Genomic DNA, 26,576 nt, shown 5'->3' with positions numbered 1-26,576 from the left:
GGTTATTGTCTGGGAAGCTCTTTATTTATTTATTTTAAAAATTTCTTTATTGATTAAGTTATTACATATATGTCCTTATCACCACATTACTCCTCATCCCCCCCTCTCATGCCTTCACCCCCCTGTTGTCTGGTCCATTGATTAGGCCTATATACTTGCATATAAGTCCTTTGGTTGATCTCTCCCCTACCTTCCCTCTGAGGTTAATATCACATGATCTCACTCATTTATGGAATATAATGAACAACATAAACTGATAAACAAAAACAGATCCAGAAACAGAGAAGCATCAATCAGACTGACAAACCTCAGTGGGAAGCTCTTTATCTGTCCTTTGATTCTAAATGACAGCTTTGCTGGGTAGAGTAATCTTGATTGTAGGTTCATGCTTTATATTGGGCTACTTCAGAAGGCTTGTATCCAAAGTATCTCCAGATTTATTTTAGACTAGGCTTGTAAGAAGTTCTGTGTTTTAATGCTGATGGGCTCTGTGACATTAGGGAAGTCCCTTAATCTTCCTGAGCCTCCTGTTCTTTATTGGTAAAGGGGAGATGATAATGCTGACCTCAGAGTTGGTGGGAAACTTGTATAAGAGAACATTGTAAAGCCCTCAAATGTTAGTTCTGTAGAAAATTAAATATATAGTATTCAGGTGCTCAGAGAAGCTTAAACCATGTTTTAATAGCCTCTGTTGATGAAGCCAGTAGAGTGTGTCAGTGGATGAAAGACTTCCACCTCAACATTAAGGATAGAAATGATTCTTAAAAAGAGTAAGATTTAGTTATCAGGAAAAGTTCACTTCTGTGGAATAGCTCATTTATAGACAATTTGGGATCAATTATGCATTGTCATATTAGCAGCTTTCAACTATCTATAACAAAATTTTCTTTACTCTCAACTACCAGTGGACAGCCTGTTCTAAGCCATATGAGTCCAGGGAATGCAAATTTCCTTTGTTTTCTCATAGTCCAAATAATAATTAGTTAGATAAATATTTCTAAACTAGTGACCCAGTGCACAAAATTAACACACATTAAAAGGGAATTAATTAGAGGAAATATTTTAATATTGCTATTTGCCCTTTCTCTATAATAGAAGTTTCAGAGATGAAAGAAATTTAGTAAAATGTATATAAAAATCTTCCTCCTGTCAGAGTCTGGGGCGCACCACAGTAACCAGAGTCAAGTCCCGCCCACCCATGTGTGCCTCAAAATCGCATGAAACCCAGACCCGGCTGGCCTCACCCCCATTGGGTTAGATCCAGACCCGGCCAGCCCCACCCCCATCAAGCCCCACTGGGTGGGGGGGCATGGCCTCAGGTACCCTGGCCCGGCCTGGGCTGGGGTGGGGAGTGTGCCTTGAGGTCTCCCATTAAGCTCTGCAGGCAGGGGGCGCAGCCTGAGGTTCCCCAGGCCGGCACCGGGGCAGGGGGCATGGCCTCAGGTCTCCCAGCCCGGGGCAGGGGGCATGCCTTGAGGTCCCCCATCAAGCCCTGCTGGTTGGGGGTGCAGCCTGAGGTCCCCTGTCAAGCCCCGCCAGGCAGGTGGCATGGCCTCAGGTCCCACGGCCCGGTGCTGGGGCAGGGGGCACAGCATCAGGTCCCCTTCCCTGGCCCAGTACCACGTAGCTTCAGGTCCCTGCTGATTGCTTGTTAAGGCTCGTTACGGGAACTCAGCCTCCTCTGTGGGTGCAGCCATCTTGTGTTACGGGATCCCGGCCTCTGCTGTGGGTGCAACCACCTTGTTACAGCACGACGGTCAATTTGCATATTCCTTCTTTATTAGAGAAGATGTTTGCAAATTAAAGTGGGTATATTGCTTCAGCTGAGTTGTCAGTAAGTGATGTGGATAATTAACCTTAACCAGAAGGAAATGGTGAACTTTGGCCTCTGGAACAAAGAAAGTGATAGCTTCTTTATACCCCCGCTGATCATCCCTCTATGTGTAAACTCAGGCAGGGGTAACAAATTTATGAGACTGGGAGTGGGAGAGAGTCAACCCTTCAAAGAGTGGAGGCAGAAAAGCCCATGTATGAGATTGCTCTATATGGAGTACTATTCCAGGGAGGGTTTGAACAGTTTACTCTTCCCCTGACTCCATTGGGATTCAGCTTTTGTCAGGAAGAGCCAAGACTGAATAAATATTGAAAGAGCAATTAGATACCTCTCTGGACATGTTCTTCTGTTGAACAGCCCAGAAAAGGGGATGCTAAGATTAGGAAGCTAGGAGGGAAGTATAAGTTTAGGGCAGTGGTTTTCAACCATCCTAATGCCGCAACTCTTTAATACAGTTCCTCATGTTGTGGTGACCCCCAATTTCATTGTTACAAATTGAACATAATTAAAGCATAGTGATTAATCACAAAAACAATATGTAATAGTGATTAATCACAAAAACAATATGTAATTATATATGTGTTTTCTGATGGTCTTAGGCAACCCCTGTGAAAGGGTCGTTCAACCCCCAAAGGGGTCGTGACCCACAGGTTGAGAACCGCTGGTTTCGGGGATGGCTTCCTGCTTTCCAAGTAGTTCTCTGTTTAAAACAGCCCTGTTCGATGTGAATTGAAGGAATCACTTTGCAGATTGGCTGACATTGCTATGATTTCCCAGTGTTTCTAGTTTTTCTCACCCCATGTGAGGACAAAAAAAAAAATCCCTAACACAGATAATTCTCTACATTTGTGATATTCACTATAGTTGTCAAAGCCCTTTTACCCCTACTATTGTGTCATTTGATATTAATTAACTCCAGTTGGCAGGTTAGGAATTATTACCCATTTTTTAATATGGGGAAACTGAGACTCAAAGAAGTTAAGTGACTCTGCAAAAATTGCTCAGCCAATAAATAAGGGATATGGGATTTGAGTGGGAAACAGAATACTTTGGTTTTAGACTCTGCATAGGGTGGGGTTTAGAAAGGAGATGTGTTGTTTCACAAAGGCCTGGACTTAAGGTCTAGACCAGGGGTGGGCAAACTTTTTGACTAGAGGGCCACAATGGGTTCTTAAACTGGACTGGAGGGCCAGAACAAAAGCATGGATGGAATGTTTGTGTGAACTAATGTAAATTCAAAGTAAACATCATTACATAAAAGGGTATGGTCTTTTTTTTTTTTTAGTTTTATTCATTTCAAATGGGCCGGATCCGGCCAGCGGGCCGTAGTTTGCCCACGGCTGGTCTAGACATATTAGTCCAGGATTCTGAGGCTAGAAGGGATATTTCAGCTTTAAACATTTGTCCTTTCTACTGTTCCAATAGTTTCCCAACCTCCTTTAAGTTTTCTTCACAAATTCCTTTTAGTTTTCTTCAAAAATATCATGAGTCAAGAATAAAGTTTAGGTAGAATTTTAGTAGTTGAGGCTGTGTGTGGGTGTCATATTTGTGTTCTGCCTGTTTGGGGCCTGGTCTGACTCTTGTGTTGAAGCTGACCCTTCTTGCTGGGGTCAGACCACTGCCTTCAAGGCCAGATGAGCTTTCCACCTGGTTGAGCCAATAACTTACTTGGCTTTGCCTTGCTCCTGGACACATAAACGTTGCTTGTTAGGAAGTGAGAATTGTTTGGGTATTACTTAGACCTAGCTAATGTAGGGTCTTGTTTGTACCTTGGTGGGAGCATGAGCATTAGTCCAAACTTGTTGTTGAATGGAGGAGGTATTGGAGAATCATGGAAAGAGCACTCTTCTGATGTTTAAGAGCAGGAGTTTAGTCTGGGCTCTGCTGCTAGCTTTCCAGGGCAATATTGGCCAAACCCTTGCCACTTTTGCAACCATGGTCTGTTCTATAAGGAATTGGCTTGGCTAATCTCTGAGGGCCATTACTGCTCTGAGAGTCTGTGATTTATTCAGAAATGTTACATTCCCCCAACAATGGAGGCTGGTCTGCCCCACCTTGGGTAGGAGGTAGTGGTATATATCTCACAAATGTTCTCATTCTGTGGGGAACTGAGCCAAATGGCAACTCCACCAGCTCTAAGAGGTTGGGAGTTGTCAGCTATGTCTGGCTTTTCGAGGGGAGACAGAGCCTTGGAATGTTCAGGAGCATAACTGGGTGGAGGGATATGCAAGTGAGGGTGGCAAGAGTCAGTCCAGGCCTGACTTGGGTGATGAGGGAAGAGGTGCTCTCAGAGATAGTTCTTAGGGAACCCACCAGAAATAGGCAATAGGATGACATCATGAGATAAACAGCTTAAGTGTAGTTCCTGGCCAGATAGTCTCTGGTCATTAGTAGTTGCTAAGCCCTCAGGAATGTGACAAAGTCACATGGGAATTTGTCGCTAGAGCAGCCAAAGGCAATGGAAGCAGGAAGGGCAGTTTTTCCTTGTCACCATCCTCTCTGTGTAGGGTGTGAGATCCTTATAGTTGGGCCATAGAGATCAGATATGGCAAAGGGATAGACACAGCTCAGAATGGCCAATAAGCCTGGTCCTTTAGAAGAGGGAAAAGTCATAAAGCTTGCTTGATGTCAAAGCATTTGAAACTGAATTTACTAGTGCTGATATATTTTGTTTCTTGTGCATTTGAAGCAATATTGGGAAAAGGAGGAAATTGGAACTTATGACTCTAGTGACCCTGTAGGCAAGAGTAAATAAAGGTCGAGTTTAACTGTTAGAGCTGCCTTTCTTATAATAGGGGGCTGAGTTTTGCATTGATTCAGCTAAGCTCCTAGGCTTGTCATCTATGGGGGAAGTCCAGCTCGCCTATGCAGTTGGTCTTAACCAGCTTGTGGAAGCACAGGTAGACTCTACTTAATTGTTCTGGCTTTGGACATCAGTATTTTTTAAAGTATTCCCCTAGGGCAGCGGTTCTCAACCTGTGGGTCGTGACCCCTTTGGGGGTCGAACGACCCTTTCACAGGGATCGCCTAAGACCATCGGAAAACACATAAATAATTACATATTGTTTTTGTGATTAATCACTATGCTTTAATTATGTTCAATTTGTAACAATGAAAATACATCCTGCATATAAAATATTTACATTATGATTCATAACAGAAGCAAAATTACAATTATGAAGTAGCAACGAAAATAATTTTATGGTTGGGGGTCACCATAACATGAGGAACTGTATTAAAGGGTCGTAGCATCAGGGAGGTTGAGAACCACTGCCCTAGGGTATTCTGATGTTGGGCCAGGATTGATAACTACATTCCTAATCGAAGCCTCTCCATATTACATCTGAGAAAACTGAGTCTGAGAAAGAGGAGGCCTATGCCCATGGTTACAGCTGAGCTCAGCTGAGTCTCTACCTAAGACTCTTTCTACTTCACTGTCATAGCTGGAGGTAATGATGGCCTTGACAACGCAATTGGGCAGCCTTTAAACTTGGTCATTGGGCTTAGATGAGCTATGCATCCCCCCCACCAAGTGCTGGAGGAAGGGGTAGGGTTCAAAGTAACTAACTGGACTTAAGGAGGTAAGCTCCTCTCTTTAGAGCAGTGGTTTTCAACCTTCTGGCCCTTTACATGCAGTTCCTCATGTTGTGACCCAACCATAAAATTATTTTCGTTGCTACTTCATAACTGTAATGTTGCTACTGTTATGAATCGTAATGTAAATATCTGATATGCAGGATGGTCTTAGGCGACCCCTGTGAAAGGGTCGTTCAACCGCCAAAGGGGTCGCGACCCACAGGTTGAGAACCGCTGCTTTAGAGCATAAATTCACTGTCTGGGCATGTGCAGACCAGAGGTGGTGGTGCGGGGAGAGATAGGACAGGATGGGAAATGAGTAATGCTGTGGTCACCAAGTCATTCACTTAGTGGAAACATTACAGGGAGTTGGTGAATAAGATCCCAAGGACCTAATAATGGCATTCCTCAGCACTATATGAAGTGCTTTGCTGGGATGCTGCTCTGTATTCAAGGCAAGATGCTTGGGAAATGAAGACTGTTTGTTCTCTGCTTCCTGCTTCAGTTGGATGGACTTTGCATCTGACTAGGCCCAGCCCCTATTGCTTCTATACTTTTTTCACAGTACACCAAGCTCTCCCACAAGCCCTGGCACATATCACAGTGTGGTTTTTAATTATTTCCCCACTGTTTTACTGCCTCCACCCCACTGTTTTTTATGTGGCACCCCAATTAGAGAATAAGCTCCTTCTATGGTAGGAAAAAAGACTTTGTTCTAAGTCCTCCCAGAGGCACAAGAACATGCTTAATGTGCAGAACCAGGAGGCACCAGGAGGATATCTTGTTTTATTTTCTTTTTTAAGTGACTCCTTGACTTGAACTTTATTTATTTATTTATTTATTTACCGTCTCCCTTTTTTATCTATCTATCTATCTATATTTTTTAAATTTTTATTGATTAAGGTATTATAAATGTGTCTTTATCTCCCAATTGCCCCCTCATCCCCAATATATGTTTATTAATTTCAGAGAGGAAGGGAGAGGGAGAAAGAAACATCAATGATGAGAGAGAATCATTGATCAGCCGCCTCCTGCACACACCACACTGGGGATTGATCTTGCAAGCCGGGTATGTGCCCTGACCAGGAATTGAACCGTGACCTCTTGGTTCATAGGTTGACGCTCAAACACTGAGCCACGCCAGCCGGGCACATCTTGGTTTCTTTCTCCTACCAGCCTCCAAAAGAAATTTTTATTTGGGGAGAAGGGTGACTTGCAGTTTTAGGGTAGATTTGGCACACACCGCATTCTGTGGGATCCAATAATTACATCTTTTCACTACTAGATGGGGAACCCCTTGAAGTAAGGGCTTGTTATAATCTCTGTATTCTCAGTGCCCAATGCCCTGCCCCACAGTTTGTAGGTGCTCAGTAGCTGATGAATTGGTTTGAAGGCATTTTTTCTCCTGTACCCTCCCCTTGAGTCAGACTAAATTTCCTAGAGGCTGTCTATCTCCAGGGGGAAGAATCTGGAAGCTAATGAGGAGGAAAGGGCTGCATGTGAGCATTGGCCATCCGTGCCTTGTATCCAGAAGCTCATACCTCTTAGGTAGTAGTTGACTTTTAGGGTACACATACTTTCACATGTACATGTTTTCCTTTTATTTTTTTCTACAAGAGGGGAAAGTTTGAGGAGCAGGGATCTGGTGTGGAAGGTTAGAAGGTGGGCATTCCTGAATGTTTTTTTTTTTTCTTATCACTTCCTTATGAGAGAAGTGCTAACTGGACCCTGAGGATCCTAGACCTAGTCCAGCAGAGAGAAAGGTTTATGTGCAGTTTTGGCTATTAATAGAGGCCTTTAACCTTAGAGCTTTATGATTGGCATTAGTTTTATTCTCTGCTCTCCCTACCACTGAGTTTTGCATCTCCAGCTTGGTTTCCTTTTATTCTACAAACCCTTTTAAGGGCATAGAGAGGGCCACAAGCCATATCTGTCCATCCCTTTATTTCTTAAACCCTTAATTGGCTAGCTGGGATGGTTTTCTTTTGATTTTTTTCTTCTTAGTGTGTGCCTCTTGCTCTTCAAGGCCAGAGGTTGGAGCCAGAGGCCTAGAGGTCAGCCCTTGGCCTGGGGCCTACTATTGAGGGGATCAGCTTGGCACAGGGCCTTCTGGTATGTGAAGGAGTCTTTGGAGAAGATGTCTAGTGGTCTAAGCTTTTCACTCACTTTTCCCACCAATGCCTTTACTTAGGTAGGGACAAGGCTACTATGTATGATTGTCTGGGCCAGTTATCTGGCTAACTTTCAGATAAGACCCTTGCTTCTATGGAAACTAGAATGTCTGTTTGAGGCCTTGCAGAGAGTGAGTAGAGTTACTAGGCTGCCAATATTTGGTCTAGTCTAGCAATTGGAAAACTTGCTTCCTAGACCTGTTTTTGTATGCATTGTAAGAATAAGTTTCATATTTTTTCAAATGGACTTAATTCACTTTATTTTTATTTTTATTGTATAAGATTATGTAGTGGCCACAGCTGGAACCTGGGTCCTCTGCAGAAACTGGTGTGAGTCTTCATAAGATGGTCAGTGAATTCCTGGTAGGGAGACTAGGTGAGCATGGTCTTTTTCCAGAGGTCGGGATGAGAACTGTAGGTCTTGGAGATGGCACCAAAGGTGTCCTTGGGGAAATTGCCCAGGATGGCAGTGCTGCCTCTGGATGAGGTGTAGCAGTCATCAATACCAGCCATCAGCAGCAGCTTCTTGGGCACGGGGGCCGAGACAGTGTCAGTGCCCCGGGGGCTGGGATGAGGCATACTGGCATAGAACCACAGCAGCCAGTCACCTTGCAAAGGATGGTGTGGGGTTTGTGGATCTTTTTCCCACAATAGTCCTGTTGCACAGAGACAGGGACGATGGAAGGTGTGGCCAGGATGATGGCTCCAAGGATGGCAGTAACTATCTCCTTGGAGTACTTAACACCCAGATGGATATTTCCATTATAGTCGCCCATGATGACAAATGTCTTAAACTGGGACCTCTGGCCAGTGTGGATTTATGCTGGTATAATTTCAATGCCCCTAGGAAAAAATTTAATGGTCTCAGATTCTTTGATAGGCAGGGAGGGAGAAGAGATAAGTTTCCTGCAGAGACTTGATATTCATGTCTTTGATAAGGTGGCCCAGCTTAATGATTGGGATCCACTCCTTATTCTCTGCCTTGCCTCTGTGAGCTCCAAATCCTTGTCCTGGACCCAACCTCGGCTGCCAAATCCTCTATGGAAGCCACAGCAGGGCCTATCAGGCTTCCAGACCTTCTAGCAGCATCAGTGTCATCTACCATTGGTGTTTATTGGAACAGTCACATTTTTTTTATTTTTTAAATCTTTATTGTTGAAAGTATTAGAATAGTCAAATTTTAAAAAGCATTTCTTAAAGAAAAAAAGAGGAATATGCAACAGAGATCATATGTAGCACACAGAAAGAGTTTAACCTCTGGTAGTCTTTATATTCCCAACTTATTGTATACCAATTTCTTACTAACTCATAACTCCTTAATAGTCACCTCTTTTCTGAGCCAGGCACATGTTAGGCCTTTGAATTCTAATTTATGATTGAGCTTCTTGTATTCATTCCCTTCCATGTTGGTTACTAGCTAACCAAACCACTCTTTCTCCTCATGTACATTTGGAGTCATAGTCACTGGGGGTTAGAATTAGAATTGTATTCTTGGAGTGGAAAGAACCTGATAGATGATGCTTTTCTCTAGCTCACTCTTCCTCTGTAAGATTAGCTTTTCATCTCCGACAGCCCCAAATCTGATAAGTATGCAGCTGCTGTTGATAGTAATTAGGGAGATTTGAAAACAAAAATACAACAGTCCAAAGCTGTACTCACCAGGGGATTCTAGAGCTGAGGCTAGCTCTTCTTGTTCCTCCCCCCACACCTCATCCCTGGCTTTGCTGAACCTCCCCAAATCAAACCTGGCTTTTTGAGAAGGTCCCTCCTTTGTCTTCTTGTGACACCATGCCTGAACAGGAGGAATCCTGGGTACTTTTGGAGCAAGATACCGAGACTGTTTGGAGTGTGTGTGTGGGGGGGTGATACTATAGCATAGTTCTAGCGATAAACTTACCCAGACAGGAAGGCATTCCCAGCTCAATCTGTAGCCCTTACACTCAGTGTTTGGAAAGGGGGGTATTTTAAATGTGTGTTTGTGTGGATGCATGCCTTTTCAGGCACCTATGCCTATTCATACCAAGTCTTTGGGAATATTGGAATCAAGAGAGTGTCATGCCAAGGCTGAGTCACTCTCCTGGAAAGATAGGGATCTAAGAGGAATTGTAGGAAATCTGCTCTGGAATGCCTTCTCTTCTTTTTGCAATGCCTACCCTTCCCCAAACATACCTAGGATAGTGGATGACCACCTAACTTCAGGCTACTAGGTCTGGGAGACTCAATCATTGACCTTTCTGACCTGGGGTAACCAAGACACAGGGGATAAACAGAACTCACCAGGACTGTTCCTCCTATTCCCTTCCCTAATGTCCACAAAGCCCTGTACCACTGCTCCCAACCATGTAGAAGACTTGATGACTTGTTGAATATACTCAAATATTTCTGACCCTTAAGGACTGAAGCATTATTTGTGGATAGTCAGTGTGTAAGATTAGCTTAAATAGTTTTAAGGTGACAATTAATGGTGAGCATTCCAAATAGAGTTGCCTTAGGTTTTCCTGTGACCTTTTGGGATGGGAATCTAGTCAGCATTGATCAGGATGACTTGAGAGGAAGGACAGTAGTAGCCATGAGATAAATGAAGTAGGCCAGTTATGTACAACTAGAGGCCCAGTGCATGAATTTGTGCATGGGTGGGGCCCAGCCAGCCCGGCCCCAATCACAGCATATCGGGGCTGGGCCTGTGGGGAGGAGGAGATGGTGGGAGGTTGGCCGGCTGGCCTGCCTGATCAGGGCCGGGCCTGCTGGGGGAAGGGGCCACAGGCGATTGGCTGGCGGGCTCCAACCCCAATTGGTGTTGGGAGGCAGGTTGGGGGTGGGGCCGGCCATGGGGAGGGGCTGTGGGCAGTGGGCTGGCTGGCCCTGCCCCCGAATGGGGTGGGGGGTACTGATTGGGGGGCCAGCGGCCTGGGGGAGGGGCCATGGGTGGTTGGCTGGCTGTCCCTGGCCCTGATTGGGGTAGGGGGCTGATCTGGGGTGAGGCCGGGTGGGGGGAGGGGCTGCAGGAGATTGGCTGGCTGGCTCTGCCCCCTATTGGGGTGGGGGTGGGGCGTTCAGGGGTGGGCTGGATGGGGGAGGGACTGTGGGCTGATCAGGGGGCATGGTCAACTGGGGGGAGGGGCTGCAGGAGGTTGGCTGGCCAGCCCCGCCCCCTATTGGGGTGGGGGGGTGGGATCAGGGGTGTGGTGGCCAGGGGGAGGGGCTTCAAGAGGTTGGCCACCCAGCCCTTCCCCCATTAGGCCAGTCAGAGAGAGGGGCTGTGGGCCTGTGGGCTATGTGGTGGGGTGGGCTGATTGGGGGTGGGGCTGGCTGGGGGGAAGAGGGGGTGTTTGGCCGGCTGGCCTGCTCTTGATGGGGGGGGGGGGAGAGTCCGATCAGGGCAGGCGGGCAGGGACAAGGGGCTGCAAGGTTGGCCGACTGGCCCCACCCCCTAATTGGGCAGTTTGCTGGCCACAGTGGGTGTCATAGTGACTGGTCGTTAAGGTCATTAAAGTTGTTATGGCCATTATGGTCACTGGCTTTTTATATATATAGATTATTTTAAACCATTATTTATAGCTTCATGACCTTGGGTAAGGCATTTAATCTTTTTGAACCTTAGTTTTCCATCTTTAAAATAGGGATAATAATGATACTCACTTTTTTGGGATTTATGAGAGAGAAAAGAACTCATGATTGTGAAAGTACACCTCGAAGGGTACCTGGCATATTGAATGAGGGTGCTTGATAAATGCCCCAATTTCTCTTAATTATTTTCATCATATTTTCCCCCTCTAAGTATTTTAAATCAAAGCATTTTAGGACCATAGTTATGTTTTGCCTCTAATTTGTAAGTGTGCTCCTTATATTGCACTATCTCTGTATGATTTTTTAACAGATGAGGAAACAGATATTCGAAACAGTGATGCCAATGACTGGCTTAGTTTGTAGCGAACCTCACTGTGCCTTCCGCTGCAGTTAATTAGGGAGAAATAGTCTGAGAATTTCTTCTCTCTCTCTCTCTCTCTCTCTCTCTCTCTCTCTCTCTCTCTCTTGTTGTTTTTTGAAGAGGAACCCCAGCTCTGAGGAGCCTTGAAAGTCCTAAGATGAGGGAATGGGGAAAAGGAAAAGAGGTATATGAGCCCTGGGTTAGACAAAATGGTTATGGTGTGTGAAGAATAGAGGATGTGCAGAGGAGAAAATGATTAGAGGAACTTTTACTCAAGAGGGCAAAATAATTTGTGAAATCATGCCCCTTTGCAGAAGCCAGGCAGCACTGGCTGAGATCCACCCCAAGCCCTTGCTGTGCTGGTAGTTTTCACTTCCTCTATGTGTGTGTGTGTGTGTGTGTGTGTGTGTGTGTGTGTGTGTGTGTGTGATGGGGTGTGGGTCAGGGGAGCTCTCTTAGTCTGGTCACTCTTCTAGGTCTATCTGTAGGTAGACAGGTTTTCCATATGGACTGAAAGTAGGTTGTGATAGATTTCCCTTAAAGTCTGGAGAATGGTTCTTCCAAGCTTTGTGGGAGCTAGAGTAGGGAGTGCCCATTAAGTTAAGCTGGTGCCTCAGTGGCTCTTTGTAAAACAACCAGCTTCCTACCTATATCTTGTACATTAGACCACCTTGTCAGGCTTGGTCTTCAGGGGTTTCTGTCTCTGTCTGTGACACACCTCTTCCCCATATCTGAGCTAGTGCCTGATACTATGATGACAGAAAGGTCTCAACTTTATTCTCTTCTGCTAGACTCTGAGAAAAGGGTTAGGGAGCTGGGAAAGGAGCTTTGATTCTTAATTGTGTGCCTTTGGGAGGGTTTTTGCATACTCTATATTTCCCTATGGCATTTGGGGGGGGGCATGCATTGTGTTTCTTGCCTCTGAATCTTTGTACATGCTATTTCTTCTCCCTGAGCACCATGAGCTTCCCTTTCCCTTTAATACCTTTTTTTTTTGTATAAATCTTATTATCCTTCAGGATAGGCCAGTTCTTACTGTAGAACAGCGGTTCTCAACCTGTGGGTCGCAACCCCTTTGGAGGTCGAACGACCCTTTCACAGGGGTCACCTAAGACCATCGGAAAACACATATATAATTACATATTGTTTTTGTGATTAATCACTATGCTTTAATTATGTTCAATTTGTAACAATGAAATTGGGGGTCACCGCAACATGAGGAACTGTATTAAAGGGTCGTGGCATTAGGAAGGTTGAGAACCACTGCTCTAGAAACCTTCTGCCTTTCTGTCTTTTTCATTATTGCCTGGGACCCCCTTTATGTTTCCAGTTTCCTCTGAGTACCTCTCTCATGGCCCTTGATGTATGGAATGGTTAATTCCCCATTCATTTGTCTGCTTGTTGCCCCCTCCAAACAAAAAATATTCTCGCTTTTACACATGTGCATGTGTAAGGATTAGAATCATCTCAAGGCCTGCTCTATATTGGGTGTCTGATAGCTTGGTGGTATATGAACTAGCATGTGTGTATATTTATATGTGACTGTGTCAGGGATGCAGATACTTTGTAAAGCACATAAGGTAGGTAAGAGGTGGCCCTATTTGCTTTTCTAGGCCTTACTAGAATTGTAGGTAAAATTGTAGGGCTTGTTTTAGATTATGGAGCAATATCTGTTGCCTGGGCCATTAGGGAGGCTGCTGAGATCTGGTGTGCATCTTTCCTGCTGCTATTAGATATGTGTATGTGTGTGGGGGTGTGAGTGGTTTCACGCATGCTCACCTCAGCATTATGGGGTGTAAAATTGTGTTTATGGTGGAAAGGAGAGGAAGAGAGAGATAGAAACATCAATGATGAGAGATAATCATTGATCTACTGCCTCCTGCATGCCCCACATCAGGGATCGAGCCTGAAACCCTGGGCATGTGCCCTGGCTGGGATTCGAATTGTGACCTTCTGGTTCATAGGTCGATGCTCAGCCATTAAGCCACACTGGGCAATTTTTGCCAGTCTTAGTAAATTGGTAACTTAGCATGTGGCTGGAAGGGTAAGGTGTGGCTTCATCAACTCAAAATATGCAAATCCATTTTTTTAGAGAAGTTATAGCAATCTACTTAGGGACCAAAACTAATAAGCTGTGTATCATGTCCCTGTTCTCTTACTGCTCTACCGCAGGACTTTTCCAAAACAATCATGGACCCACAGAGCTCACAGGCATTATTTGGGCTCTCTATACCTCTGTTTCTAGGAAAGATGATCATGACAAAATGAAGAATTAGTAGCTATAAACAGAAATACTTAGGGCAGTTATAAGGCCATGCTTTCAGTCTTCAGCACGTCCACCAGAGGCAGTTACTAATTGTCGGTATTTTGTTAAGGCCTATGTAATAAAGATTGTCATTGATGGGGCCAAGAGTTAGATTGGATTGCAAGATTAGGTGTGTTGGAGCAACAGGCTGAGTGGGACTGGAGTCATCCTGTTTTGTTGTGCCCAGATTTCAAAGTTCCCAAGACCCCCAGGGAGCCAGTCAGTCCGATGCAAAAGCAAAGAGTCATCTATTTCAAACCCGGGTTTGGCTCCCCTGCCACACTCACCGATGCAACGGTAAGCTCCAGTGGCCGAGAGAGAGAGAGAGAGAGAGAGAGAGAGAGAGAGAGAGAGAGGCCTGATGGGACAGGGGGTTTTAAAGGGGGGTGGAGTGAGGGCAGGAGAGGGGACTGTGGGCCCCGCCGATTGGCCAGGCGCGAGTCGGGTCATCTCTATGGCGCGCACGTCCCTTGATTGTCATTGGTTAGTTTAAAGAAATCCTGGGTGTGGCCAGCAGGGGCCTGGGCTTCTGGGAAGAAGGCACTCTCCTGAGCACATGGCGGCCGCCCCAAAAATGGAGGACCCAGGGCAAGATGGAGGGCGCAGTCCTAGCCCCCCCCAGGGCGAGCTGAGCCCGGGCTCCAGGGGCCAGTCCGGTTGCTGGGGGTCCAGTAGATCGACCAGTTCCAGCCCAGGCAGGAAGTCCACGTCCTCCGTCTCGTTCCCGGGGGCGTCGGCGATCGCCTCCTCCTCCATCTCCTCGGGGCGAGGGCACGCGCCCCGCCCCGCCGCCGCTGCTGCTGCCGCAGCGTGGGTCCGGTCGGGGGGCGGCGGGCGGGTGGCAGCCTGCGCCAGGCTCCTGCCGTGGGCTGGGGAGTCGGTGCCCGAGGCCGCCAGCAGCGTGGTCAGGCCCTGAGACGACTCGCCCTTTCAGTTTCAGGGTGGTCGGCCAAGGTCCTCTATACAAGCCTAGTCAAGTATCATGCTGCATTGAAGGTCTGCACTTAGTGAGGCATCTTCCTTCTGACTTCTCACCATGGATGACTTAGGAGCCCCCCCCCCCGAATATTCATGAATGTTCAGGCATATTCAGATGAATGACCAGCTGCTTATAGTTTGGGAAGGTGAGACAAAAGGGAGCCAGAGAGTCAGCTCTTCAAAGAGGAGTCAAGGAAAACTGAACAATGAGTGGGCTCAGGCTGTGGTACCACCTCACCATCCCTTTCTCTGATTTTTCTGTGGGAGCTGTTCATATGGGATTGATGTCATTTTCTTTTTCCAAGTAGCCAGTCACTCTAGGCCCATTAAAACTCTGAAAATCGTGCTTCTTTAACAGAAATGCTGGCACTGGCATTTAAAAACCATGCGTAGTGAGACTTGTGATGGTGGGAACCTTTTTTTTTTTTTTTTTAATCCTCATCCGAGGATATTTTTCCATTGATTTCTAGAGAGATTGGAAGGGAGGGAGCAGGGGGAAAGAGAAACATCAACATCAGAGAGACACATTAATTGGTCGTCTCCTGCACGTGTCCCAACTGGGGCTTGGGAACCTGCAACCGAGGTACAGGTACGTGCCCTTGACTCTGGAATCAAACCTACGACTTTTTGGTCTGTAGGCCGATGTTCTAACCACTGAGAAACCGTCCAGGACCTGGGAACCTTCAAAAAATAAGTTTATTGTATTTTTGCATCTTCTGCTTCATTAATCAAGGAAGAGCATTGGCATGTTGTCTTCCAGTTTCCAAATGTAGGACAAGTTGCCAATTTGTGTTTTTCCAGAAAATTCATTTTTCCAGAAGTACTTTGGACCATCACCCTCTGTCTCTATGCAGGGATCCTCAGATTGTGAAAGGTGCTCTGAGTGTTAACTGGTTACCCTTCCTGTCCCTGTCTGTGAAACTGGGAGATTTACTGCAGATTATTCAGCCTAAAGAACTCCAGCCCCCTCCTCAGTCAACCAAAGCCTCCTTCAGGGAGGGGAAGTGTGGTAAATGACAATATCTTTCCCCAGGCAATCATGTGTTCTTTGAGAACAGGATGTGGGGAGGGCTGGGCCCCAGTCACAGGGTATGGGGGCGGGTACGGGGGCGGGTACGGGAAAATTGGCTGGTGGTGTGGCCATGTGAATTGGTGCCTGCCTCCTTGGCTTTGAGAGACATGAAGAGTCCCTGTATTTTCTAGTGTTCACTCATGTATACACCCAACCCACCCACGGCATGTCTGTGTTCTTACCCTAAGAAAGAACTGTAAGTACCTATAAATGAGACTCAGACTAGAGAAACTCAGTGCAAGGAGTGAGTGAGTGGGCCCAGTACCCACTGTACCAGCCTATGCCTTATGACTCCTGAAGCCATAGCCATTTTGACTAGGTTTTGTAGAAGGAGCTGGGCCCCAGTATAGAATGGGGCTACTTTGTTGCTCTTTCCCAGGGCCCTAGGCATTCCTCTCCCCCTCAGATGGCTTCCTAGCACACTGAGGTGATTTGCATGTTCAGTTTCCTTTCAGGCCCCATCCTTTTCTTCTCCCTGCCCCCACTACTTCTGCTGGGGACCTTTGGAGATGTTCTGCCTGGGGTGGGGGAAAAGAGGATGTAGCTGGCTTCCTGTGCAAGGGAGGGTGTGGCGCCCGTCTTCCTGCCTGTCTGCCCACCCGCCCAGACACCATTTGCCCAGTAGTTGAGTAACTGCCCGAAGAGTTGAGTTCCGTCACCAGAGGCTGTGGGGCTCTCCGGGGTTTAGGGCTGAGGCTTTGCTTGTGTTGGTCTCTCTTCACAGTTCTCCACCATGGGAATTTCCAGGCTCCTTTTTCCTGGAATCACAATGCTGAAAGGGCCTTTAGAAGCTGATTGGTACAAACATCTCAGATTACAAATGGGGAAACAGAGGCCCTATAAGAAATCAGTGGCAGAATTAGATAAGTAGAATTCTGGAAATTTAGTCCTGGAACTTTCCCCTTCCCCCAAGCTGATTTGCAAACTGTATTTGGCAGAACTACCTCAGGAGCTGCAGTCCCTCCTTCAAACAGAACAGTTCTACTTTTATGTACTCCATGTTTTGAAGTGTCTTGCAAGTTTATTTTTTTGTTTGTTTGTTTGTTTTTGGAGAGTGAAGAGGCAAGGAGCTGCTGGAAAAGTAACAAAATTTAAGACCACTGAGCAAGTCAATAGTTGGGGACACTCTGAACTAGCTGACTGGGACCAAACCAGAAAAAATTTATAGCCTACTGTTTCTTGGCTGGTTGTTCTCAGCTAATGCTGTGGCTCCCTCCACCACAAGAAAGACTATTCCCACCCTGTGCTGCCTGATCTCCCATCCCATGGAGAGACCCTCTAATGCTACCCTGAAACAGAGCTAAAAGCCAGAGGCCACTAGATTTCTTGGATAAAATAAATAATAGGTAAGCCTTCGGAAGAACCCTCTTGTAACCTTAATAAAGGAACTTGGAAAGGCAAACAACTGTGTACTGGTAGCTGGGGAGACCTGGATTCTAGTCTTGTCTCCTTTATACTTGAGAAATTTGCTGTTTACCTCATTGAGCCTCTATTTAACCTTTTTATAAAATGGTGCTTATCTCTGCCTTGCCTTCCATACAGAGTTGAATTTAGTGAGAGAACACGTATGAACAAATACCTTTTAAATTATAAAGAACAGTGCACACGAGGCTAGGATTATTTTTGTATAAGGACAAGCCAGAGGCTCTGTAAGCATCTGAGTTGGATAATGAGGTTGCAGGAGAAAGGAACAAAAATTTATCAAACATCTAAAACATGCTAAGTGCCAAGCTAGGTCCTTTCCTATAAGTAAAACTAAGGTCGTCCTCACAATTTGGTGAGGTAAGCATTGTTACTCCCATTTACTTCTAGGGAAACTGAGACTTAAAGAGATCTAGGTCATGAAGTGTTCCAGGGCTTCCTTCCAGAACCCACAATCTCTGTCACATATTTGTTTTTTGTTTTGTTTTCAATCCTCACCCAAGATATTTTTCCATTGATTTTTAGAATGATAGGGAAAAACAGAGAAATGTCAGCGTGAGAGAAACACATTGATTGGTTGCCTCTTCCACGAGCCCCTAAAGAGTTGAATTCAGTCACCAGAGGCTGTGGGGCTCTCCGGGGTTTAGGGCTGGGGCTTTGCTTGTGTTGGTCTCTCTTCACAGTTCCCCACCATGGGAATTGCCGGGCTCCCTTTTCTTGGAATTGCAATGCTGAAAGGGCCTTTAGAAGCTGAGGGGAAGAGCTTGCAACCGAGGCACGTGCCCTTGACTGGAATTGAACCCGAGACCTTCAATCAGCAGGCCGACGCTCTATCCACTGAGTCAAACTGGCTAGGGCTCTGTCACATATTTGTGAAGAGACCTTAAGGATGTGCTATGGTTTCCATTCAGGCTCCCACTCTAGCCTCTCTCCTCTGGTAGGGATGTTGCCTTTATGCTTATTTCAGGGCTCTTTACCCCCACCTTTCCTTGGTAGTACACCAGGCATACCAGGTACCCTTGTTTTGCCTTTAGTTGATGGAGGATCCCTTTGGGTCAGCCACTTTTTCCTTGACAAGAGGGGCTTCCTAATCCCCTGGAGAACTGATACAGAGAACCAGAGATTTGTTGCTAGTAAGACAGACCTGGCTCTTGGCCAAGGCCATGCAACTAGAAGATGGCAGTTGCTTCTCTTTATTGAGACTCAGTTTTTTCATTACAATGTTTACCCCACATATGTCTCATATGCTGGTAAATATTTAACAATAAACTCTGGTGAAGCCATGGTTTACTGATTCCGTGGTGTTAATACTCTCATCATGGAGTATTTCAAGCTACCAATACATCTTTGAAGGAGGAGTTGTGAAGAGATGCATGTGATCAGCTCCAGTGTAAGCTGGTTCCAGTGCATCATTATTAATCACATCTATCTTGGACTCCCACCATCATCCCCACCCCACCTGCTCACATCAGTATGCAAATGCAGGACCCTCTCACCATGTCTCTTCCCCAAGTTCCCAAAAGCATCCAGGAAAGGGAAAGTGGCATTTAAAATCTGTTCCTTTCCTGAAAGTTCACCTGTGAAAGAGTGAATGTGAAGTGTTCAATGGGCAGAAAACTCAAGATGGCTTTGGTTGAGGCCCTAAGTAGAACATTCTGATCAATCTGTTTGGCTTCTGAGGTATCTATACTGGCTGTTTCCTCCAGCTGTCTGATTCTTAACTACGTGGGAGGGTATTGGAAGGCTCTGGACAGTGTCCTGAGGGTTTGACCATTCCTGAAAGCACTTAGCTTTCTGATTGGAATTCCAAAGTCTTCTCCTCCCTCTCCACTTGCAGAGCCCATTCCTAATCTCAAGGTCCCTGTAATGAGGATTTGCAGGCCAGAAAACATTTTAGAGGAAGAGACCTCTGGTCCCACCCCTTATCTCATCTCAGCAACATTTGTGCTAGGTGATATTTCTTTAAACTTCTCAGAGGATAAGAATCACCTGGGGAAAAACTACTACTTCCCAAGCTTCTCTGGAAAGCCTATTTCAGTAAGTTTGGAGGGGGTTCAGGAATCTGGATTTTAAAATTAGTACTCCAAATGATTCTTATGTTTGGGAAACAGTCCATTAGCACTGTACAACATTCTGCCAGGTTGGCATCATTATGCCCATTTTACAGATGGGAAGGTCGAGAGGTTGTTATTGGTGAAGCTGGACCTCACACCCGTGTTTTCCGAATACAAAGTTATGTTTCTCCTACAACAGAGACATTGTTTTAGTGTACAGTAATATCTGTGGTGGTGGGAGTGATGATACTAGGTAGAGAGGGAGAAAGATAATCCTTGCCTCACTTTACAAATAGGGGGACAAGATTCCAGAGGGGTTTGGGGAAAGTAGCAGAACTGATTGCATTCATGATCTTTTGTCGAGATTGACTATGTTTAACTTTGGAGAGCTGTTTTTCCAGGCCCAACAGCCCAAATATCTTCACAGTTGCTCTCTACTTTCTGTGTTTCTCTTCCAACAAGAATTCCTTCAGCCATATGAATACCAGCCCATAAGAGGCTGGTTGGTTCACAGAGCTATATTCTGTCCTAGAGGTTCCCAAATCTGGCTGGATCTTAGAATCATCTGAGGCTCTTAACTTCTGATGCCTGGGCCCTGCTACTTATATAATAAATCAGAATCTGTGAGTAAGGCCAAGGTATCTGTAGTTTTAAAGTTTCCTCAGGTGAATCTAATGAACCAGTTTGCATACCCAGTTTGTTATTTTTCTGGATACCAGCTGAAGGAGACTGGAGGTCCTGGTGGGTTGTGTTGAGAGGGTGGGGATTTGTGTAGGGTTAGAGAAAATGCAAGGCAGGGCCAAGAATAAGGAAAGAAGATAAGGCAGCTTTGAAAAAAGACAAAGTAGCCTAGGTGCTCCATTGTGTTGTCTCCCCTCAGGGCTCTGCTTCTTAGGGGAAATTCCAATCCCTCTCAATGGAGGGCTGGGACAGGCTGGGAGAGGTCAATGGGGGGAAAGGGGGCATATGTAATACTTTCAACAATAAAGAATTAAACACTTTTATAAAAAGATTATCTAATAGAAAAAAACCCTGTATGTGTGTCTATTTGATGTGCAACTAGAATTCCAATTACATCTTAGAGTTTGCCCTCAAAGTGAATGAGTCCTTTATGCGAGAAGGGCTCTCTGGAGGTCTTCTTGGACAGCCCTTAGTCCCCTCTACAGTAGAACAAGTTTTTGCTTAAAATCATTCCTGAGAAGTAAGATATTTATAATAATATGGCTGAAAAATGAAGGGTTAGTAATAATCAGATTCTACTTATGATATGCCAAGTATCTTCATGTCTATTATTATTTTTAAAATATATTTTTATTGATTTCAGAGAGGAAGGGAGAGGGAGAGAGAGATAGAAACATCAATGATGAGAGACTGGGGATCGAGCCTACAACCCAGGCATGTGCCCTTGACCAGAATCGAACCCGGGACCCTTCAGTCCATAGGCCAACACTCTATCCACTGAGCCAAACCATATAGGGCCATGTCTATTATTTCTAACTTAAATTTCATAATAACCCTATCATAAGGTTGATATTCTTAGACCCATTTTATAGATTAGGAAACAGTGTTTCAGAAAGAAATTCAAAGAGGCTCCGAAGCCTCTTTCTACTATAACATATTTTGCTCCTCAAAGAGTAGAGATCATTATTTCTGGGATGAAAGCTCCAATTTTGTGGGTTCCTCAGATACTGTGTTTGGCTGTTGGCTGACCAGCAAGGTTTGCAGAAAGCTGGCCTTAGCCTAGTTCTGGGACTGAAAACAGAACTTCTTGACTTGATCTGGAAGCCTCCCCCTGCCCCTGCATACTTGACTGACCATGGCTTCAGCAATTTTAACATCCAGGAACACAGGACAGGGTATAAGTTCCATGAACAGTGGGTGGAACCCAAGCCAAGGCATAGATCAACCCCAGTGTGCTTCAGAGCTGTGATGCTGGAAATTGCTGTGGTGTGTTACTGAGCAGAGAATAGAGCCCTCTACTGGTGCTCTAGGCAGCACTGGCATCTTGGGGCAGCTATAAATGGTCTCTTTCTAGTCTATAAATACTTCCTGTGAAACTTGCAAGCAGGAAGCTAGGTCAAGCAGGAAACTGAAACTGAAGCCCAGCTGGGTGTGGCCCCTGAGAGGTTTTACTCATTTGGGAGACTTACTTTAATGATAGGCCTTCTTCCCTTTTATTCCAGCAGCTTCAAATTTTTATGGGAATTGAAGAATTTGTTGTGCTTGGCTACCTGGATATAAATTTGTTCCTCAAATTTCCTGCCTCTTTCCCTGCTGTGCCCCCTTTTCTCACTCCAGCCCCACCTTCCCTAACCTCCAACTTAGGTCTTAGCTATGCCTTGGATCTTTCCAATGAGTTGCTACCCAAGTTTTGGCAAAAGAAGCTGTCCTAGAAACAAGAGATGTTTGAGTTTCCTTCTATGTTGTCATAAAAGGTTTAGTCTCCCTAGAATGGGTGGTGGTGAATGTCTCAGAGCCTGATAGTTAGGACTGCTCTTTGTTGAAGTCTAGATTTCTAAGCAGTGTTAGTTTGGAGTTTTTCATGGAAGCATGCTGATCCAGACACTTCCACATAGTCTTTCCACATCAACAGTAGGTAGCCTGAAATGTCTACTGTTTTCTAATTGCCAGGGTAATTCTATGACTTATTAAATAGGCCAGTCGATCAAGAGCCAAGTTTTTCATCCCTGCTCTCACACTACATCGGAGCTTTGTTACCTTAGGCTAGTGCCTATCTTTCTCTGGACCTCAGTTTCTTTTGTAGTATATTGCAGTTTGAATCAAATGATCTAGGAGAGGTAACTTCAGATCTGACAGTTTGGGATTCTGGACTGTTTCTTTTCTTGGAGAATAGGGATGAGATGTTCAGAAGGGTGTTATTCTGGAGGAACCAGATGAGAGTCTAGGATGAGTGGATTAAAATGGGGAGGAAATGTAAAGAGGAGGAATGACTGTACTAAGGAGGTGGTGGGACAGCCCCTGTGCCTAGAAAGGAAAGATGAGCTGGGGTGGGGGGAGGAGGGGTAGGACTGTGGATGCTGTTTGCCCCTGGGTATGGTTTGGCTGAGCTGATTTTGAAAGTAAGTCCTGGAGTTAGGTACAAATGATGAGGAGCTAGTTTCCTCCCTGACCTTCAGGTGTTGAGAGGAAGAGTGGGAACCTGCCTCGTTCTGAGATTTACACCATTTGATTAAGGTTGGTTTAAGGGGGAAGATATGACTTGCTAAGGTAACCTCACTGTTTCTGACCTTTACAGTTTTGGCCTATGCCCTGGGCTCTCCTCCCACAATGACAAGGTAGTGATGATCTCATTTCTAAGAGGGAATAGTTATGTGTGGAATTACTCCTTTAAATATATGGTAATTGGAGGAGTAACACTCAGTTTCCAATATGCCTTTGCCTCCAAGTTGAAATGATTTTTGGAGAGCTTTTGGAGGGCAGGACTGGGCTAAAGCAAGTGAAAGGGGACCCTTGTCTCCCATGCCCTTTGCAGCAGTTGGAGTGGTTGAAGATATTGCTGACCCATTAAGGTATGGGTGTACATGGGTTGGGTGTGGTTCTATTTTTTAGAAATAACTGGGAAAAGGCACAGGCCTAGGATGAATTAACCCCAGGCAGATCTTGCTAATTGTAAGGGTCTGGAAATGGTTAGGAAGAGGTCAGAACATATAACTGTTGTACAAGGTACCACTTCCAAGTCAAAAGGAAGAGGCTAAATTGTTGGGAAGTGAATGAGTCAGTGGAGGAGGAGGAGGAAGGGGAGGGGGAGGGGAAGAATGTTTCCTAGGCTAGAGATTCAAAGCATCCCTTGTTTTCCCCCTTATGGAAAACAGCTGCTTGAAGCAGGGCAGTCATCCCAAGAGGCATGACAGACCAGGCCCTGCCCTGATCCAGTTCTGGTAGCAGGAAATGGTGGCTGCTGGAGTATAAATAATTGGGATAGCCAATTTGGATGACACTGCGGTGTCTATTCTCTGTCCAGTGAAGAGACTGAAGTTTTGGGATTGCCCTGGTAGGGCTTGTCCTGCTCCTGCCCCCTCTACCCCACTTACCTTTGCTTTCTCTATACCAGCAGCTCCACTGAAAGCTCAGAGCTGGTGGACACTCAGGGAGAATGAGGAGGTGGCAGATGGGGCGTGTGTGAGGTCATTGAGCTCAGATCCAACTGGGCTGACTCAGAAGCTCTGCTTTAGTGAGGGGTCTTCCAAGCAGTGCTTCCCAGATGTGCCCAGGCATCCTATATCAAAGTGTTTGGGCCTTGGCCAAAATAGCTGCCAAGGTGGTATCTGAAGGAAGCAGTGAAATCCACACGACGAGAGAGGTGGGTGTAGTCATGGAAGGCACTGAATGTCCAGAAGACCCATCTTCATCTTTACTACTTGCTGGCTGAGTAAATGTAACTTCAGTGATATTGAGAAAGTGGGTGATGGGGCTTAGCACATAGTTGGTATTCAGTAGTGTTCATTACCATCCTTATGTCACCTGCTTCTATATACTTCAGTTTCCTCACCCATGAAGTGACACCAGTAATGCCAATTCTCTCTGGCTTACAGGTTTGTGCTTCAGGCAGGTTACTTGTCATTATTCCGCTCTCCCTCTCCTTTCTCCTCTGTCTTCTTTCCCAAACTCTTTTCCAGGAAAGAGTCATTCTGATGTTCAGTGATATGGAGCAAATGAGGGGAAACATTGCCCTGATCTTTTTACCATGGCCTAGGTACTGCTCATTTGGGTGTTCTTAACTCTAGGGAAAAAGAGGGTCCATTATTTGAAGCTGTCCAGGCCCATGGACCAAAGTACCCCAGCTACTGCAGCCAAGGCAGCAGTAGCATCTGGCCTGATTATTTTTGTTTCTTAGGCCAGCAAACTGGGGACACAAGAGAGATCCCAGTTTGTTGAGAACTTTGGATGGTAAATCACTGAGATGGACTTGTTAGTCCAGTGAAGGGCTTGGTGTGGGAAGTGTCTTTGTTCAATTGTTTAATAAGTAACAGTAGATTTATTGTTCTTGGGCTGGGGGTGGGGGGCTAACTGTGTTTGAGAGGGTGACACCCCCCACAACCACACCCAGACTTTTTGTTTGTTTGTTTCTTAAACCCTTAATGTTCTCCAGAGAAAGTCTTTTTTCTCTCTTTCTTTTTTTATTAAATCTTTATTGTTCAGATTATTACATTTGTTCCTCTTTTTTTCCCCCCATAGCTCCCCTCCACCCAGTTCCCACCCCAACCTCTGCCCTTACTCCCCCACTGTCCTCATCCATAGGTGCTCCATTTTTGTCCAGTCTCTTCCCGCATCTCCCACACCCCTTTCCCCCCCAAGAATAGTGAGTCCATTCCCTTTCTATGTCCCTGATTCTATTATAATCACCAGTTTATTCTGTTCATCAGGTTATTTATTCACTTGATTTTTATTTTATTTTTTATTTTTTTTTCCTTTTTTATTTTTTTATTTTATTTTTTTTAATTAAATCTTTATTGTTCAGATTATTACATTTGTTCCTTTTTTTTCCCCCCCATAACTCCCCTCCTCCCAGTTCCCGCCCCACCCTCCGCCCTCACTCCCCACCCACTGTCCTCATCCATAGGTGCACGATTTTTGTCCAGTCTCTTCCCACATCTCCCACACCCCTTTCCCCCCCAAGAATAGTCAGTCCATTCCCTTTCTATGTCCCTGATTCTATTATAATCAACAGTTCATTCTGTTCATCAGATTATTTATTCACTTGATTCTTAGATTCACTTGTTGATAGATGCATATTTGTTGTTCATAATTTGTATCTTTACCTTTTTCTTCCTCTTCCTCTTCTTAAAGGATACCTTTCAGCATTTCATATAATCCTGGTTTGGTGGTGATGAACTCCTTTAGCTTTTCCTTATCTGTGAAGCTCTTTATCTGACCTTCAATTCTGAATGATAGCTTTGCTGGATAAAGTAATCTTGGTTGTAGGTTCTTGGTATTCATCACTTTGAATATTTCTTGCCACTCTCTTCTGGCCTGCAAAGTTTCTGTTGAGAAATCAGCTGACAGTCGTATGGGTATTCCCTTGTAGGTAACTGAGTTTCTTTCTCTTGCTGTTTTTAAGATTTTCTCTTTATCTTTTGCTCTTGGCATTTTAATTATGATGTGTCTTGGTGTGGTCCTCTTTGGATTCCTTTTGTTTGGGGTTCTCCGCGCTTCTTGGACCTGTAAGTCCATTTCTTTCACCAGGTGGGGGAAGTTTTCTGTCATTATTTCTTCAAGTAGGTTTTCAATATCTTGCTCTCTCTCATCTTCTGGCACCCCTATAATTCTGATGTTGGTACGCTTGAAGCTGTCCCAGAGGCTCCTTACACTATCTTCGCATTTTTGGATTCTTTTTTCATTTTGCTTTTCCGGTTGGATGTTTTTTGCTTCCTCGCATTTCAAATCATTGACTTGATTCTTGCGCTCCTCTGGTCTGCTGTCGGGCGTCTGTATAATATTCGTTATTTCAGTCTGTGTGTGCTTAATTTCTAGTTGGTTCCCCAATATAAGATCGAGGGTCTTATTAGTTTTCGTGTAGATCTCATTAAGTTTATCGGCAGCTTCTAAACAGTTCTTGAGAGACCTTAAAAGTGTGGTTCTGAACTCTATTTCTTCCATTGACAATTTTGTCCTGTTTCTTTGTCTCCGCATTTTGTTATGCTTCCTTGGTGCACCCCCTAGTGGTCTTTGTTCGCAGTCTTATAGATAAATCTTGATTGTTGTAGCTAATTCCAGGGAGGGTTTGACCTCCAGGCCAAGTGGCTATGAGAATCAGCTGTGTCAGCAGTGAGAGAACTTCTGTCCTCTAGGGAGGTGCTAATCTAGCCTTTGCCTGAGGCTATCCGGCAAATGCCTTTGCCTGAGGCTATCCGGCAAATGCCTCTGTGCAGGGCTTGGGCGGGGCGGGTCGCACAGGATCAACAGGGTGGGCCGGAGAGAGCAGTTATGGCGGCTCTCAGTCCTGTCCCAAGGGGCTCTGCCTCTCTGAGTCCCAGCACCCGCTGCAAAGCTCGGAGAGAAAGCTGCACTCGCTCTGACCGAAGCCAGACAGTCCCGCTTCTCCCGTTTGAGTCTGGGTCCCTAAAGACTCGCCCGGATCTGGTGCTCAGAGTCTGTGACTCCCTCCCGATTGAAAACAACAACCGCGCCCTCCGCCGCCAGCCCGCTCCGCGCACTCCGCACCTCAGAATTTGACTTCAGCACTGCGCCTCCTCTGAGTGTCCGTATGCGTTTCTC

The 26,576-nt window shown here is 45.5% G+C and overlaps 1 protein-coding gene and 1 pseudogene across 1 annotated transcript in view; one reads left to right on the top strand and one right to left on the bottom strand.

The window, feature by feature from the left end:
• The window catches only part of MSN (moesin), an 89,951-nt gene that overhangs the window by 23,222 nt on the left and 40,153 nt on the right, over window positions 1-26,576 (top strand). The gene's annotated exons all lie outside the window — the stretch shown is intronic.
• On the bottom strand, window positions 7,865-8,592 carry LOC132225206 (small ribosomal subunit protein uS5-like; annotated as a pseudogene).

The sequence above is a fragment of the Myotis daubentonii genome, chromosome X, assembly GCF_963259705.1.
Source record: "Myotis daubentonii chromosome X, mMyoDau2.1, whole genome shotgun sequence".
In the NCBI taxonomy this organism is placed as follows: Eukaryota; Metazoa; Chordata; class Mammalia; order Chiroptera; family Vespertilionidae; genus Myotis; species Myotis daubentonii.
The sequence above is the reverse complement of the archived record's forward strand: the minus strand, read 5'-3'. Positions and strand labels throughout refer to the sequence as shown.